The sequence below is a fragment of the Saccopteryx bilineata genome, chromosome 3, assembly GCF_036850765.1.
Source record: "Saccopteryx bilineata isolate mSacBil1 chromosome 3, mSacBil1_pri_phased_curated, whole genome shotgun sequence".
Classification (NCBI taxonomy): Eukaryota; Metazoa; Chordata; class Mammalia; order Chiroptera; family Emballonuridae; genus Saccopteryx; species Saccopteryx bilineata.
Window position 1 is genome coordinate 113,923,258 of NC_089492.1, and position 15,458 is coordinate 113,938,715.

The 15,458-nt window shown below is 37.4% G+C and overlaps 1 pseudogene; it reads right to left on the reverse strand.

Moving 5' to 3' along the window:
- Positions 1–3,785: 3,785 nt before the first annotated feature.
- LOC136329844 (large ribosomal subunit protein eL14 pseudogene) lies at positions 3,786–4,399 on the reverse strand (annotated as a pseudogene).
- Positions 4,400–15,458: the final 11,059 nt, after the last annotated feature.

A 15,458-nucleotide genomic window follows, 5' to 3' on the forward strand; every position in this document is an offset into this window, starting at 1 on the left:
AATGTGCCTATCTATATAGTACATTCTTCCAAGTGATGGTTTATTTTCCCTTTATGTTTATTGATAAACAGCTAACCATAAGTTTTATTAAATCAAATGCCTTCCTGGTTTGCTTATTCTATGCTTAAAGTAATCTTTTCTCAGCCAAGGGTATTAATATATTCCCCTATACTATCTTCCAAAAGATTAGAATTGCCTTTCCTTTTAAGTTTTTTAATGCATGGAACTAATCTTTGTATATGATTTGACTTAAGAAGTGAGGTAAGGGAAGAATTTTTTTCCCATATGGACACAGGGTTAGCTCAGCTCAATCCACACAGTCAATGCTTGACACTACTGATCTGCAATAACAGTGCTGTCTTAAAGAAAGTGTAGGTATGTTTCTAGACTCTCTTCTGTTCCACTGGGCTATTTATACTTTTAAAAAGTGACCTGACCAGGTGGTGATGAAGAGGATAGAGCATTGACCTGGGATGCTAAGGACCAAGTATCAAAACCCCAAGGTCACTGTCTTGAGTGTGTGGTCATCCAGCTTGAGTGCAGGGTTGTCAGCTTGAGCATGGGATCATTGACATGACCCCATGGTCACTGGTTTGAGCTCAAAGGTCACTGGCTTGAGCAAGGGGTCATTGGCTCTGCTTCAGCCCCCTGTTACCACTCAAGGCACATATGAGAAAACAATCAATGAACAACTAAAGTGCTACAACTATGAGTTGATGCTTCTCATCTCTCTCCCTTCCTGTTTATCTGTCCCTGTCTGTCCCTCCAGCTCTCTCTCTCTCTCTCTCTCTCAAAAACAATGCTCTCAAACTTTTTAAGAACTTTGGAACCCTTTAACTTCAATCACCTCCTCCAGGAAAATATTAATTTGATGATAGTATTTTGGGTAATTATTCCTTTATATCAGACTTGCAATATATAGTCAATGTTTGTTTAGAATTTTCAACACACTTCTTTCTCTTTTTCCCTCTCCCTCTCCCTCTGTTTCTCTCTCCTCTGGACTTTCCAAATGGGATTTACCTCCTTCCTGAATGATGTACTTTAGAATTCTCTTTGAAAAGGGACTGTTCCCTTAATAAGAGCTTATTTCTAAGAAGTAAGAGCTGATCAGCTCTTATTTTCTTTATGTTGCCTCACTTTTGGAAGAGTTTTGGGGATGCATAATGCTAGGTAACGACTTATTCTCTGTATGCCACTTAAAGATATGATTTTACATTTTCTTTCACCTTCCATTATTGATTGCAATATCAACTTAGTCTAGTAGTTCTCAAACTTTTTGAAGTCGGGCGCATTTAAAATCTTACAAATAATTGTAGGCACACTATATTCAAATTTCTGAGAAATATGTTATAATAATTAAGTCAAATATTAAAAAATATATATATATAAAGTCCAAGCGTGCTTTTATGATAATTTAACAAAATAAATATAACACAATTAAATTTATTCTGACATTAAAAACATTTTTATGTTACATGTTTTTGTTTTTTAGAATTCGTAAAAAAGAAGAGTTAAAAAATTAAAAAACGACAAAAAAAGTTATCTTTTTATATATATAGATATATTCTTAGTAATATTTAGTAAATTTGGCAGGTCCCAGTGTGAATGTGTTAAGTTTTTTCATTCTTATGTTTATGAGAAACATGAGCTTGATGTGTCCTAGCAATTTCTTCAATGTTTGGGCATATATTTGAAAGGCAAACTCTCATTTCCTCATCAGTACATTGAAGAATTCTTCTCTTTTTACTCTTAATTGTGTTGAGGGTAGAAAATTCTAATTCACATAAATAGGATGTTGAAAAGTGTAATAAAATGTTCAAAGCTTTTTTAGATATTGCCACATACTCTTCTTTTATAGAAATCCAAAAGGCTTCAAGAGACAATTCCTTATGTTTAATCACTAATACATGATCAGTGGATATAGCTGCCAGTTCTTCTTCTGTTAATGTTAAACCAAAATCACTTGAAGCTTCCATGAATGGGTTTGTAATCCAATTGTATTGTTCAGTGTTAACTGATGAAAAATGCTATAAGTTAAATTTTGCCGGTCAGCCTTCAAGTCCTATTTTATTTACACTTAATTTTTGCTCACATCCAGAATCGGATTCTTCAATATCATGCTTCTTTTTGAAAAATATATCCATTTTATTTGGGTATATTTATCTAAAAATAATATAATGATATGTTAATAATAAATATAATAATGATGTGTTAACAAAAAGAGTGGAATTTCCATAATGAAATGGTATAATAGAATAACTATATTTATTTTTATATCTGGGCACATACCACGAACAAGCACAGTTAGTAATTCCAGGTCCCGAGTGGGAATGATGCGGAATTAAGAAAATATGCAAAATTAAGGAAATGCAGGGTTAGAAGGGTCTTTAATTGCTGCTGGCAAGAACAAAGTGTGCCCCAAAACTGCATCTTGCTTTATTTATGGGGCAAAGTGGGCCATTAGCAAATCAAGGAGTTCTTTGATCATGTTTCCTAGGCAAAACACAAATTTTACCAAGTGCAGAAAACCCCCACTGTACATATCATCTGAACTTTACACCAAACAAAAGGTCAAAGAAATTTGCCTCCAGTCTTTCCAGGAAACATGGAGGGTAGTGTAAACAATCCAGCATCACAGTTTAACAGACTTTTGCAACCTAATCAGGCAAGTGAGGTGGAGGTTGGACAGACTGTCAGCTTACAGCCAATTCCCCACACCTCTGTCCCCAAAAAACCTAAACTCCAAAACTCTGTTGGTTTTTTGGTCCCCAACAGGCACATATTTCTCTGGAATACTATAGGACGTACCTTGTAATCTTCTAGGGCACACCAGTGTGCCCTGGCGCACACCTTGAGAACCTCTGACTTAGTCTAATAATGTTTCTTTGTATGTAGTTTTTATTCACTAAGTGGTTTTTAATATATTTTCTGTGCTTCAGTGTTCTGTAAGTTCTAGGGTTCAGTTTCTAGGTTTGGATTGATTTTCATTTATCCTTTGAGATTTCTGCACCTGAGAATTGTTTTTCATCAATTCTGGAAATTCCTTGCCATTATTTCTCCAAGCAATGCCTTGGTTACATTCTATTTTTCCCTTCTGGAAATTTAGTTTGATATATGTGATGTTTTTTCCCTTATTTTCCGTCTTGCAACCTGTCTTCCTACATATGTTTTATCCTTTTGTCTTTCTATGCTGTATTCTGGATAATTTCCCCAGATATTCCAGATCCCTAATATTTCTTTTACCTATGTATAATTTGCTACTTAATCCATATTTTGAAATTTTTAAGTGATAATTATATTGTTTTATCAAATTTCAACTCTGATCACTTTTAGTTCTTATTCACATTTTTCTACCCATCTTTTAATTTTAAATAAATTTTAATTTATACTTGTATAATATTTTACTTTTACTTTATACCTGTATAAATTGATTATATGAACTCTTTTCAGGTTTACTATTGTTATGCCTTGTTTCTGCTGGCACTCTGTCGTGGTGATTTACTTCCCTGTGTGTACAAGTAAGTTATAATTTTTGATTATTCACTTTATCCTCTTGTAATTTTATCTGAGAAATCTTTGAGGCCAGAGTTTAAAGTGTAATTTCCTAAAAAATGGGGATCTGTTGACCCCTGTAAAATCCCAAACCATTGTGGAATTGTGCACCTTCAACCTGTATAATTTTGTTAATTAGTGTCACCCCAATAAATTCAATAAAAAGGAAAAATAGATTTGCCAGTAAGTCAATATGTATCTGTATTTCTTTTATATAGTAGCCTCTTATGTTCTCATACTTTCCTGACAGATGCCTTGGGAGCAGGTGCTTTGTGGGTTGTAGCTTTCAGACCCTTCTGAGTTTTGGAGGCACTGTGTTCTGACCTGCAGCTTTCTGGGCAAAAGCTGTCTGGGCTAGAACCTGCTTGCCTGCAGCAGTTACCTTTTTTGCTGGAACCTCCACAGCAGCTTCTGTAGCTGCATCATTAGCAGCAGATGCTGTGGGGTAAAGCAGCTTTCAGGACAACTGCCTTTTGAAGCTTCCTAACTTCAAGCTTGAATTTTCTATTTCTCTCTTTTCTTTTTTTTTTTTGGCCTTCATGATTTTATAATGATCCAAATCTGTCATCTTTTCTTTTCTTTCTCTGGCTTCAATCTTCTTGACCTATCTTGTGGCTGCTCATTTTGTACTGAAATCTGCCTTCTGCCAAGCTTGTTGGACATACTTCTGGAGGGCACCATGTGGGCACCTGACGATGAATTCAGTGAGCTGCATGCATTTGTAAGATCTATCCACCAAATGCTTGTTCTGGTCAATGACACCTACCGTCATGCTCAGCTTCCTGCCACAAGGCCCAGAGGAAATGTAGGCCACCCATCCAACCTCCATGAAGCACCTGAACACCATTTTTGGCTGCATTCAGCAATAAGAAATGAGGGCCTATTTTAGAATAAATTCTTTGGGTGAGTTTTTCCAGTTTTTTCTTTTGTTTATGTTTTACCACAAAAAGAGGGAATGAAAGAGAAGAGAGAAACAAACAAAAAGAAATGTATGCATTATCTAAATAAGTACTGGTGAACTCCTACTGGCATATCAAGGAACCGCAGTAATGTCTTGAGAAATAAAATAAGTATTATGAACATTTCTCTGAATTAGAGACAGGCATGGTAAATCTCCATACTGTACACCAACTTCCTAGGAAACCAAAGAACCGAGAGACAACATCTATCTTCCCAGACACCCTCTGAGATCTCGCATTCCAAGAATCCATGCAGTAATCTCTCATCAGTGGTAAAGTTTGCACTGGGACCTATATGTCTTCAGATATACTGTATAATTTCTTTTTCAAATAAAGGAACATACAGTGTAATATTAGAAAAAGAATGTGAATTATATTACTTGGGACTGGCTATAATGTATGCCCTTGAACTGGGCAACACTTAAGTGATTTTCAGATAGCAAAATTGAGATTAAAAAGGTGACTCACTTGAAAATGACCCTTTTGGTGCTCCACAAAAGAGAATCTTATAAATTTAGCACAAAATATCTTTGTAAGAGGTAAGGTATCCTATGGAACATGCTTTAACAGTTTAATCATTAACCTAGCTTGAGCCTTTTAAAAATTTTAGCTTTAAATTATAAGGCAGAAGAAAAGGTCCAATGTTTAAAAATAAATTTTCTTTTAATATAAAATATCATAAATAATAGCAATAGTTCAATTTCAAGGATAACAAAAAAAAAAAATCCAGACACGACAGAAATGTCCAGAGAATTATGTTACCTTTGTAATTAATATTCTGGTAGAATAAATGTTCAAAGTCTTGGTTAAAAGACATATCTGGGCCCTGGCTGGTTGACTCAGCGGTAGAGCGTCGGCCTGGCATGCGGGGGACCCGGGTTCGATTCCCGGCCAGGGCACATAGGAGAAGTGCCCATTTGCTTCTCCACCCCCGCCCCCCCTCCTTCCTCTCTGTCTCTCTCTTCCCCTCCCGCAGTCAAGGCTCCATTGGAGCAAAGATGGCCCGGGCACTGGGGATGGCTCCTTGGCCTCTGCCCCAGGTGCTAGAGTGGCTCTGGTCACTGCAGAGCGACGCCCCGGAGGGGCAGAGCATCGCCCCCTGGTGGGCAGAGCATCGCCCATGGTGGGCATGCTGGGTGGATCCCGGTCGGGTGCATGCGGGAGTCTGTCTGACTGTCTCTCCCCGTTTCCAGCTTCATAAAAATACAAAAAAAAAAAAAAAAAAAAAGACATATCTGTTCTTTATAGCTATGTTGGTCAACTTTTGTCTGGACTCCATGTAATATTTGTTTGTTTGAAGAAATAAAAATATAAACTATTCTAATGCAATAATACCTAAATATAATTCAACATTTATATCAAATATACAGCTGTATCTGAGTCCCCAAGCTGGGAAGAAATGGGGTCATGCATTTTGGTGAAATCTGTTCAAGCAACTAAACATTACACTAAATTATGTTTCCCTGCTCTCCAAATAGCACACTTGGCAATGTCTGTACCAAAACATGAAACACAAAGACCTGAATCACCATGCTTCTCTCCCTAGATCTAGAAAACTAACTCAGATATTATATACATCATTAACATCAAATTTGTGAAGGATTCTACATTTTATAACACTTAAGAGCTTAATTCTCACCAAAAAGAGGTAAATTTTAAGAAGAGATATAAGTATAGACATGATGATAAAGGTGGCGTTATAGTATTATGACATAATTTATCAACATCTTTTTTGCTTTTTACTTCTCTACATTTCCATATTTTCTACATAGAACATATTTATTGTTACAGTCAGGAAATACACACACAATGAATGAAAGTCTGCATTTCAAGTCCAAGTTTTGCCTTACACTTACCAAGTGTGGTTTTGGTGTATGCGCTGGCCTCTGTGGGCCTTGGACATCTTTTGGGTGATTCAGCCCCACCCCATCTTAGTTCTGACTCCTGGCATTCTTTTGATTGCCCCATTTTTCCAGTCCAAATCCTTGATCTGACTGATTCACCAGACAGATCAGGGATTATTCCAGATATGTTGTATAATTCCAGATATGTTGTATTACAAACTTTAATTCAACAGTGCCAGAAAAGATCAGTGCTAACTTTATATTCCTTTTCTTCTTGGAAGAGAAGCCTTCAAAAGTGTTCTTAAAGATGTGTAGTCCTGTTTGTTGCTAACTTTCATCAGGAGAAGGGAAGCAGTAGGAAAAAGGAAAAACAAATAACAATAAAATGGCAATAAATAAGTACTTATCAATAATAACCTTAAATGTAAATGGATTAAATGCACCAATGGAAAGACATGGGGTAGCTGAATGGATAAAAAAAAAAAAGAGGACCAATATATATGCTGTCTACAAGAGACCCACCTTAGAACAAAAGATACACATAGACTGAAAGTGAAGAGATGAAAAAAAGTATTTCATGCAAATGGAAATGAAAAGAAAGCTGAGGTGTCAATACCTATATATGACAGAATAGCCTTTAAAGCAAAGGCTATAGTAAATGATAAAGAAGGTTGCACATAATGATAAAGGTAGCAACCCAATAGAATGATATAACTATTATAAATATTTATGCATCTAATATAGGAGCACCTAATATCCAATGCAGAATTTGATGGACATAAAAGGTGAGATTAATAGCAATACTATAAAGTAAGGGATTAAAAAAAAAGAGTAAGGGATTTTAATACCCCACTAACATCAATGGATAGATCCTCCAGACAGAAAATTAACAAAGAAACAGTGGCTAAGTGACACACTAGATCAACTGGATTTAATTGATATCTTCAGAACTTTCACCCCAAATCAGCAGAATATACATTCTTTTCAAGTGTTCATGGTACATTCTCTAGAATAGACCACATGTTAGGACACAAAACAAATCTCAATAAATTTAGGAAGATGAAATCATATCAAGCATCTTCTTTGATCACAATGGCATGAAACTAGAAATAATCTACAATAGAAAAACTGAAAAACATCAAACACTTGGAGGCTAAATAGCATGTTATTAAATAATGAATTGGTAAACAATGAGATCAAGGAAGAAATAAAAAATTTCCTTGAAACAAATGAAAATGAACATGCAATAACCCAAAGTCTATGGGACACAGCAAAGGCAGTCCTGAGAAGGAAGTTCATAGCATTACAGGCATACCTTAAGAAGCAAGAAAAAGCTCAAATAAACAACTTCACCATGCATCTAAAAGAATTAGAAAAAGAACAACAAATAAAGCCCAGAGGAAGTTTGAAGGAAGCAAATAATAAAGATCAGAGAAGATATAAATGACATAGAGGTTAAAAAAAAAAAAATCAATATAAAAGATCAATGAAACCAAGGGCTGGTTCTTTAAAAAAATAAACAAGATTGATGAACCTTTAACCAGACTCATCAAAAAAAAAAAAAAAAGAGAGAGGAACCAATTAAATAAAATTAGAAATGAAAGTGGAGAAGTAACAACTGACACCACAGAAACACAAATGATTGTAAGAAAATACTATGAAGATCTATAAGCCAAAAAATTAAACAACCTAGGCAAAATAGATAAATTTCTAGAAAAATATAATCTTTCAAAACTCAATTTGGAAGAAAAGAAAACCTAAACAAACTGATTACAACAAATAATATTGAAACAATTATCAAAATATCACCAGCAGGCCCTGGCCGGTTGGCTCAGCGGTAGAGCGTCGGCCTGGTGTGTGGGGGGCCCGGGTTCGATTCCCGGCCAGGGCACATAGGAGAAGCGCCCATTTGCTTCTCCACCCCCTCCCCCTCCTTCCTCTCTGTCTCTTTTTTCTCCTCCCGCAGCCAAGGCTCCATTGGAGCAAAGATGGCCCGGGCACTGGGGATGGCTTCTTGGCCTCTGCCTCAGGCGCTAGAGTGGCTCTGGTTGCTGCTGAGCAACGCCCCGGAGGGGCAGAGCATCGCCCCCTGGTGGGCAGAGCATCGCCCCTGGTGGGCGTGCCGGGTGGATCCCGGTCAGGCGCATGCGGGAGTCTGTCTGACTGTCTCTCCCTGTTTCCAGCTTCAGAAAAATACAAAAAAAAAAAAATCACCAGCAAAAAAGTCCTGGACTGAATAGCTTTACAGTGAATTTTACCAAACATTCAAAGAAGAACTAACACCTATCTTTCTCAACCTATTTCAAAAAATGCAAGAGGAGGGAAGACTTCCAAGCTCATTTTATAAGGTACTCATTACCCTTATTCCAAAACCAGGTAAATACACTACAAAGAAAGAAAATATAGGCCAATATCCCTAATGAACATAGATGCTAAAATTCTCAACAAAATATTACCAAACAGGATCTAGCAATACATTAAAAAGATCATATATCATGATCAAATGAGATTTATTCTGGGGAGGCAAGGCTAGTACAATATTTGCAAATCAATAAATGGGATTCATCACATAAACAAAAAGAAAGATAAAAATCATATGAGTATATCAATAGAGACAGAAAGAGCATTTGATAAAATCCAGCATCCATTTATAATAAAAACTCCAAGTATAATGTGAGAATACAGGGAACATACCCCAACATAATAAAGACCGTATAAGACAAGCCAACAGCCAACATCATACTCAATGGGCAAAACTTAAAAGCAATCTCCTTAAGATCAGGAACAAGACAGGAGTGCCCCTTTTACCATTCTTATTCAACATAGTTCTGGAAGACCTAACCACAGCAATCAGACAGGAAGAAATAAACAGCATCCAAATTGAAAAAGAAGATGTAAAACTGTAATTATTTGCTGATAACATGATACTGCACATAGAAAACCCTAAAGTCTCAATCAAAAAGCTAGTAGACTCGACAAATGAATTTATCAAAATGGCAAGATATAAAATTGTTATTCAGAAATCAGTGACATTTTATACAACAATAAACTGTCAGAAATAGAAATTAAAAAAACAATGCCCTTTGCTATTGCAACAAAAAAATGAAAATAAAAAAATATAGTACTGAGGAATAAATTTAAACAAGGAAGTAAAAGACTTGTACTCAGAAAATTATAAGACACTGAAAAAAAATCCAGGAAGATACAAAAAAGTGGAAGCATATACCATGTTCATGGATAGAAAGAAAAAAATCATTAAAATGTCTATACTACCCAAAGCAATCTATAGATTCAATGGAAATCCTAAAAAATACCAGTGGCATACTCAGAGATCTAGAACAAATATTTCAAAAATTTATATGGAACCAAAATGGAACCCGAATAGCCTCAGCAATATTGAAAATAAAGAACAAAGTGGGAAATATCACACTTCCTGATATCAAGTTATACTACAAGGTCATTGTCATCAAAACAGCTTGGTATTGGCATTAAAAAAAGCATACAGATTAATGGAACAGAACAGAGAACCCAGAATAAATAAATTTATCGTCAATTGATATTTGACAAAGGAGGCATTTCACAAAGTATGCATGGAGTAAAAACAGTGTCTTTAATAAATGGTTTTGGGAAAATTGATATTTGACAAAGTATACATGTAGTAAAAACAGTGACTTTAATAAATGATGTTGTAAAAATTGGACAGGTACATGCAAAAAAAAATGAAACTAGATCACCAAATTACACCATTCACTAAAATAAACTCAAAATGGATAAAAGACTTAAATGTAAATCACAAAACTATAAAATTTTGGAAGAAAACATAGGCAGTAAACTCTCTGATATCTATCATAGCAATATTTTGGCAGATATATTTCCATGGGAAAGAAAAATAAAAGGACAAAATAAACAAATGGTGCTATATCAAACTGAAAAGCTTTTGCACAGCAAAAGACACTATTAACAAAATAAAAAGACACAATGGAGAACATATTCTCTGATACGTCTGATAAAGGGTTAATAGCCAAAATTTATAAAGAACTTCTAAAACTTAACACCAGGAAGGTAAAAAATCCAATTAAAAAATGAGCATATTGCCTGACCAGGTGGTGGCGCAGTGGATAGAGCATTGCACTGAGATACAGAGGACTCATGTTCGCAAACTTGAGGTTGCTGGCTCGAGCATAGGCATCTGGTTTGAGCATGAGCATCTGGCTTGAGCACAGGCTCACCAGCTTGAGTTCAGGGTCACTGGTGTGCCTAGACATGACCCTATGGTTGCTGGCTTGAGCCCAAAGGTGGCTGGCTTGAATCCAAAGGTCGTTGGCTTGAGCCCTAGGTCACTGGCTTGAGTAAGAGGTCACTCACTTTGATATAGCTTCCCAGTGAAGGCACATACAAGAAAGTAATCAATGAACAACTAAGGAACCACAATGAATAATTGATGCTTCTTTCTCCCTTCCTGTCTGCCTGTTCCTATCTGTCACTCTCTGTGTCTCTCTCTCCGTCTCTGTCTCAAAATAAATAAATAAATAAATGTATATTAAATAAAAAATGAGAATATCACCTGAACAGACACTTCTCCAAAGAGGACATACAGATGGCCAATAAGCATATGAAAAAATGTTCAATGTCACTAATCATTAGAGAAATGCAAATTAAAATCATGATGAGATACCACCTCATACCTGTCAGAATGGCTCTGTGGATTAACAAATCCACACACAAGTGCTGGTGAGGGTGTGGAGAAAAGGGAACCTTTCTGCACTGCTGGTGGGAATGCAGACTTGTGCAGCCACTGTGGAGAACTGTATGGGGTTTCCTCAAAAAATTAAAAATAAAACTGCTTTTTAGCCCAACTATACCACTTTTAGTAATATATCCTAAGAATCCCAAATCACTAATTTAAAAGAAGATAAGAACCCTCATGTTTGCCTGACCAGGTGGTGGTGCAGTGAATAGAGCATCAGACTGGGATGACAAGGACCCAGGTTCGAGACCCCCAAGGTTGCCAGCTTGAGCACGGGCTCATCTGGTTTGAGCAAGGCTCACCAGCTTGGACCCAAGGCCCCTGGCTTGAGTAAGGGATTACTTGATCTGCTGTAGCCTCACAGTCAAGGCACATATGAGAAAGCAATCAATGAACAACTAATGTGTCGCAACAAAAAACTGATGATTGATGCTTCTCATCTCTCTCTGTTTCTGTCTGTCCCTATCTATCCCTCTCTCTGACTCTCTCTCTCGGTGTAAAAAAAAAAAAAAAAAAAAAAAAAAAAAAAAAAAAGAACCTCCACGTTTGTAGCAGCATTGTTTACAAAAGCCAAGATTTGGAAACCGCCCAAATATCCATCAGTGAACAAGTGGGTTAAAAAGCAGTGGTGTATATACACAACAGAATATACTACATGGCCATGAAAAAGGAAATCTTACTTGTTGTGATAGCATGGATGGACCTGGAGATATTATGCTAAGTGAAATAAACCAGGCAGAGAAAGTCAAATATCATATGAACTCACTTATATGTAGAATATAATGAATATGGTGAACTGAAGAATGGAATAGAGGCAGAGGTGGGGTACCAGGAATAGAAGAACAGCTGTCAAAGGTAAGGAGGTCCCTGGCTGGTTAGCTCAGCAGTAGAGCATCAGCCTAGTGTGTGGATTCCTGGCCAGGGCACACAGGAGAAGTGCCCATCTGCTTCTCGACCCTTCTCCCTCTCTTTTCTCTCTGTCTCTTCTCCTCTCACAGCCAAGGATCCACTGGAGCAAAATTGGCCTGGGCACTGAGGATGGCTTCATGGCCTCCACCTCAGGTGCTTGAATGGCTACTGTTGCAATGGAGCAATGCCCCAAAAGGGCAGAGCATCACCCCCTAGTGGGCTTGCCAGGTGGATCCCAGTTGGGTGCATACAGGAGCCAGTCTGTCTGCCTCCCCGCTTCTCACTTCAGAAAAATACAAAAAAAGGGGGGGGGGGGAGGAGAATGAGGGGATGGGATCAAAGAAGTGAAGGGATTAGTGAAATTATATATACATAGACACCAAATCCCAGAAGGAAGGGGGGAGAGAGTCAGAGGGAAGGGAGCAAAGGGGGTGCCATGAGAGTATGGTGTTTGGGGGTGAGAATATTATATTGAGTGGGTCACTTGAATCCATGTTAACACAGAAAATTTTTAAAAAAAGAAGAAAAAAAAGGAAATGTATATTTGGTCTTCCTTTCTTTTCTAGCACAGAGATCCTAAAACCCTTAAAATTTCTTAAGTGACTAGAGTGGTAAAGATGTATTTTGTTATGTTAACCAAAAGACTTTTGAAATGTTGATAATCACTTAAAGATAGCAGCTAATCACCAGACAAACCAGTCATGTAATTAGAGGGTTGGAACTTTTAGTCCCTTGCTCTGAACTCCAGGTAAGAGGGACTGAGGTTGAATCAATTGCTAATGGCTAATAATATAATCAATCATACCTATATAATGAGGCTTCCCTAAAAACCCAAAGGACAGGGTTTGGAAAGCTTCTAGATTGAACACTTGGAGATTTGCAAAGAGACACATGCCTGGAGAGGGTATGGAATCTCTGAGCTCTTTTCCTTAGGTGACCAACATTTTTACAATGAAAAGGACAAAAATAAATTGAAGAAAACAATATTGTAATAAAAGAAACATTTTATTCATTGCAACAATACACTATAATATGATAAATGCATAATAAAACATTTGTAATATTTTATATTGTAATTATGCTTATATGCCTATTAATTTTTCATAATAATTATAAGGAAAAAGAACTCATTTAGATACAAATACGTCACATCACACACAGTGGATCGAGTCTGCATTGATCGAATACGGACATTTACAGATTAGCCTTCCAATATCAAAAAAGAGGGCATGTAGGAGGACATTTTTCAAGGGAGGATGGATTTACAAAAGAAAGACTGTCCTCCCTAAAGGAGGATGATTGGTCACCTTACTTTTCCCCTAACTGGCCCTATGCATCTCTTCCATTCTGCTGTTCCCGAGTTACCTCCTTTTACAATAAACTGGTGATCCGATAGTAAAATGTTTCTCTGAGTTCTGTGAGCCACTCTCCAAATTTTTTATTTATTTATTTTTTATTTTTTTATTTTTTCTTTTCTGAAGCTGGAAACGGGGAGAGACAGTCAGACAGACTCCCGCACGCGCCCACCGGGATCCACCCGGCAGGCCCACCAGGGGCGATGCTCTGCCCACCAGGGGGGATGCTCTGCTCCCTCCAGGGTGTCACTCTGCTGGGACCAGAGCCACTCTAGCGCCTGGGGCAGAGGCCAAGGAGCCATCCCCAGCGCCCGGGCCATCTTTGCTCCACTGGAGCCTTGGCTGCGGGAGGGGAAGAGAGAGACAGAGAGGAAGGGGGGGGGGGCCGGGGGTGGAGAAGCAAATGGGCGCTTCTCCTATGTGCCCTGGCCGGGAATTGAACCCAGGTCCCCTGCACGCCAAGAGCCACTCTCCAAATTAATCTAACTCCAAAAGGAACTTTGAGGAACATCTAATTTAAAGCCAGTTGGTCAGAAGTATAAGTAACAATCTAGACTTGCAATTGGCATCCTAAATTGAAGGGAGCTGTTGGAACCTCAAATTGGTAGTGAGTTGTACCATACCATAGATAACAGTCTGGGTTTGCCACTGGCATCTGAAATGGCGAGACGGTGGAGGCAGTCTTAAAGGACTGAACGAACCATCAACCGTGGAAGCTGACACTATCCTGTAGGTAGTGTCAGTATTGGGTTGAATTTTCAGGCCCCCTTCTGTAGTCTGAGTTGTTTGGTATTGTGCGGGAAGCTCTCTACACACTGGTATTGGGTCTAGGAATCCATATATGACCTTTCAGTCCATAGTAATTATCAAATGCCTTTAATTTCCTTATTTAGTAACTCTTGCATAGCTCCCCTTCCTTCAGCTCTTGAGATTTCCTCACTTTTCCTTCAGCTCTTGAGATTTCCTCACTTATCATTCTGCTCTGCTAAAATCAAAGCAATACCCTCTAAATAAATTTGACCTCCTAATGTAAATGTTCAAGAATAAAGTTCCACCCACAACAAAAACTCAGATGAGTTGCTAAGATAATATATTGATATTTAGACCCAGAAAAAAATCAATCTTTAGCCTGACTTGTGGTGGCACAGTGGATAAAGCATCGACCTGGAAATGCTGAGGTCTCCGGTTCGAAACCCTGGGCTCGCCTGGTCAAGGCACATATGGGAGTTGATGCTTCCAGCTCCTCCCTCCTTTTCTCTCTCTCTCTCTCTCTCTCTCTCTCTCTCTCTCCTCTCTAAAAATGAATAAATAAAATTTAAAAAATTCAATCTTTACATATAAAAACATTAATGTTAATAATTATGTCTAACTTCCATGGGATCTTAATATAATTCAATCCTTCCGATGAGCCCAATTTTCAGTACTAACTAAGAAGGAAGTCACTGGGAAGTCATATTAACAATGTAATCCTTCCACAAAATTCAATTTAATTAAAAGCCAGGTTGTTCTGGGTTTTTCTCTAAGGCTTTATGCTAAAAAAAAAAAAAAAAATCCAATTGATCATACTTTCCATAATGATTCAACTATAAACCAGGAGGAAAATGGAAGAGATGAATCAAAATATTCTTTCATTTTAGTTAATATAAATCTGGTGTCTGGTAGAGGTTCATAATCATGACACTAAAAGTAGAAACTATGTGAGGAAAAACTTGATAGATTTAGCTAATAATTTTTTTTTTAATTTCTATATACAAAAAAAAGAAACCCCTAGATAATCCAAAGGCATATTTATCTTAAATACAAACATTACTTTTAAAAATCAACACTGAGTTTAACAATGAAACCACTGGTCTTCACAATTTGATCTCATTGGTTTCTATGGCTTTAAAAAAAATTTCCCCCCTTTCCCTACATCTTACATCGTCCTATCTTTACCCTGGGTAATCAGTAACCCCTGAGGCAGCAGAAAACAATAGCCTAGACCTGAAATTGGTCACAAAGTCTGGACCTCCAGCAGAGGAAACATTTTGACCTACATCATGTTTCAGCTCCAGAGCCTTAAGGTGGAACAGTTCCCCTAGCTATTTTTCCA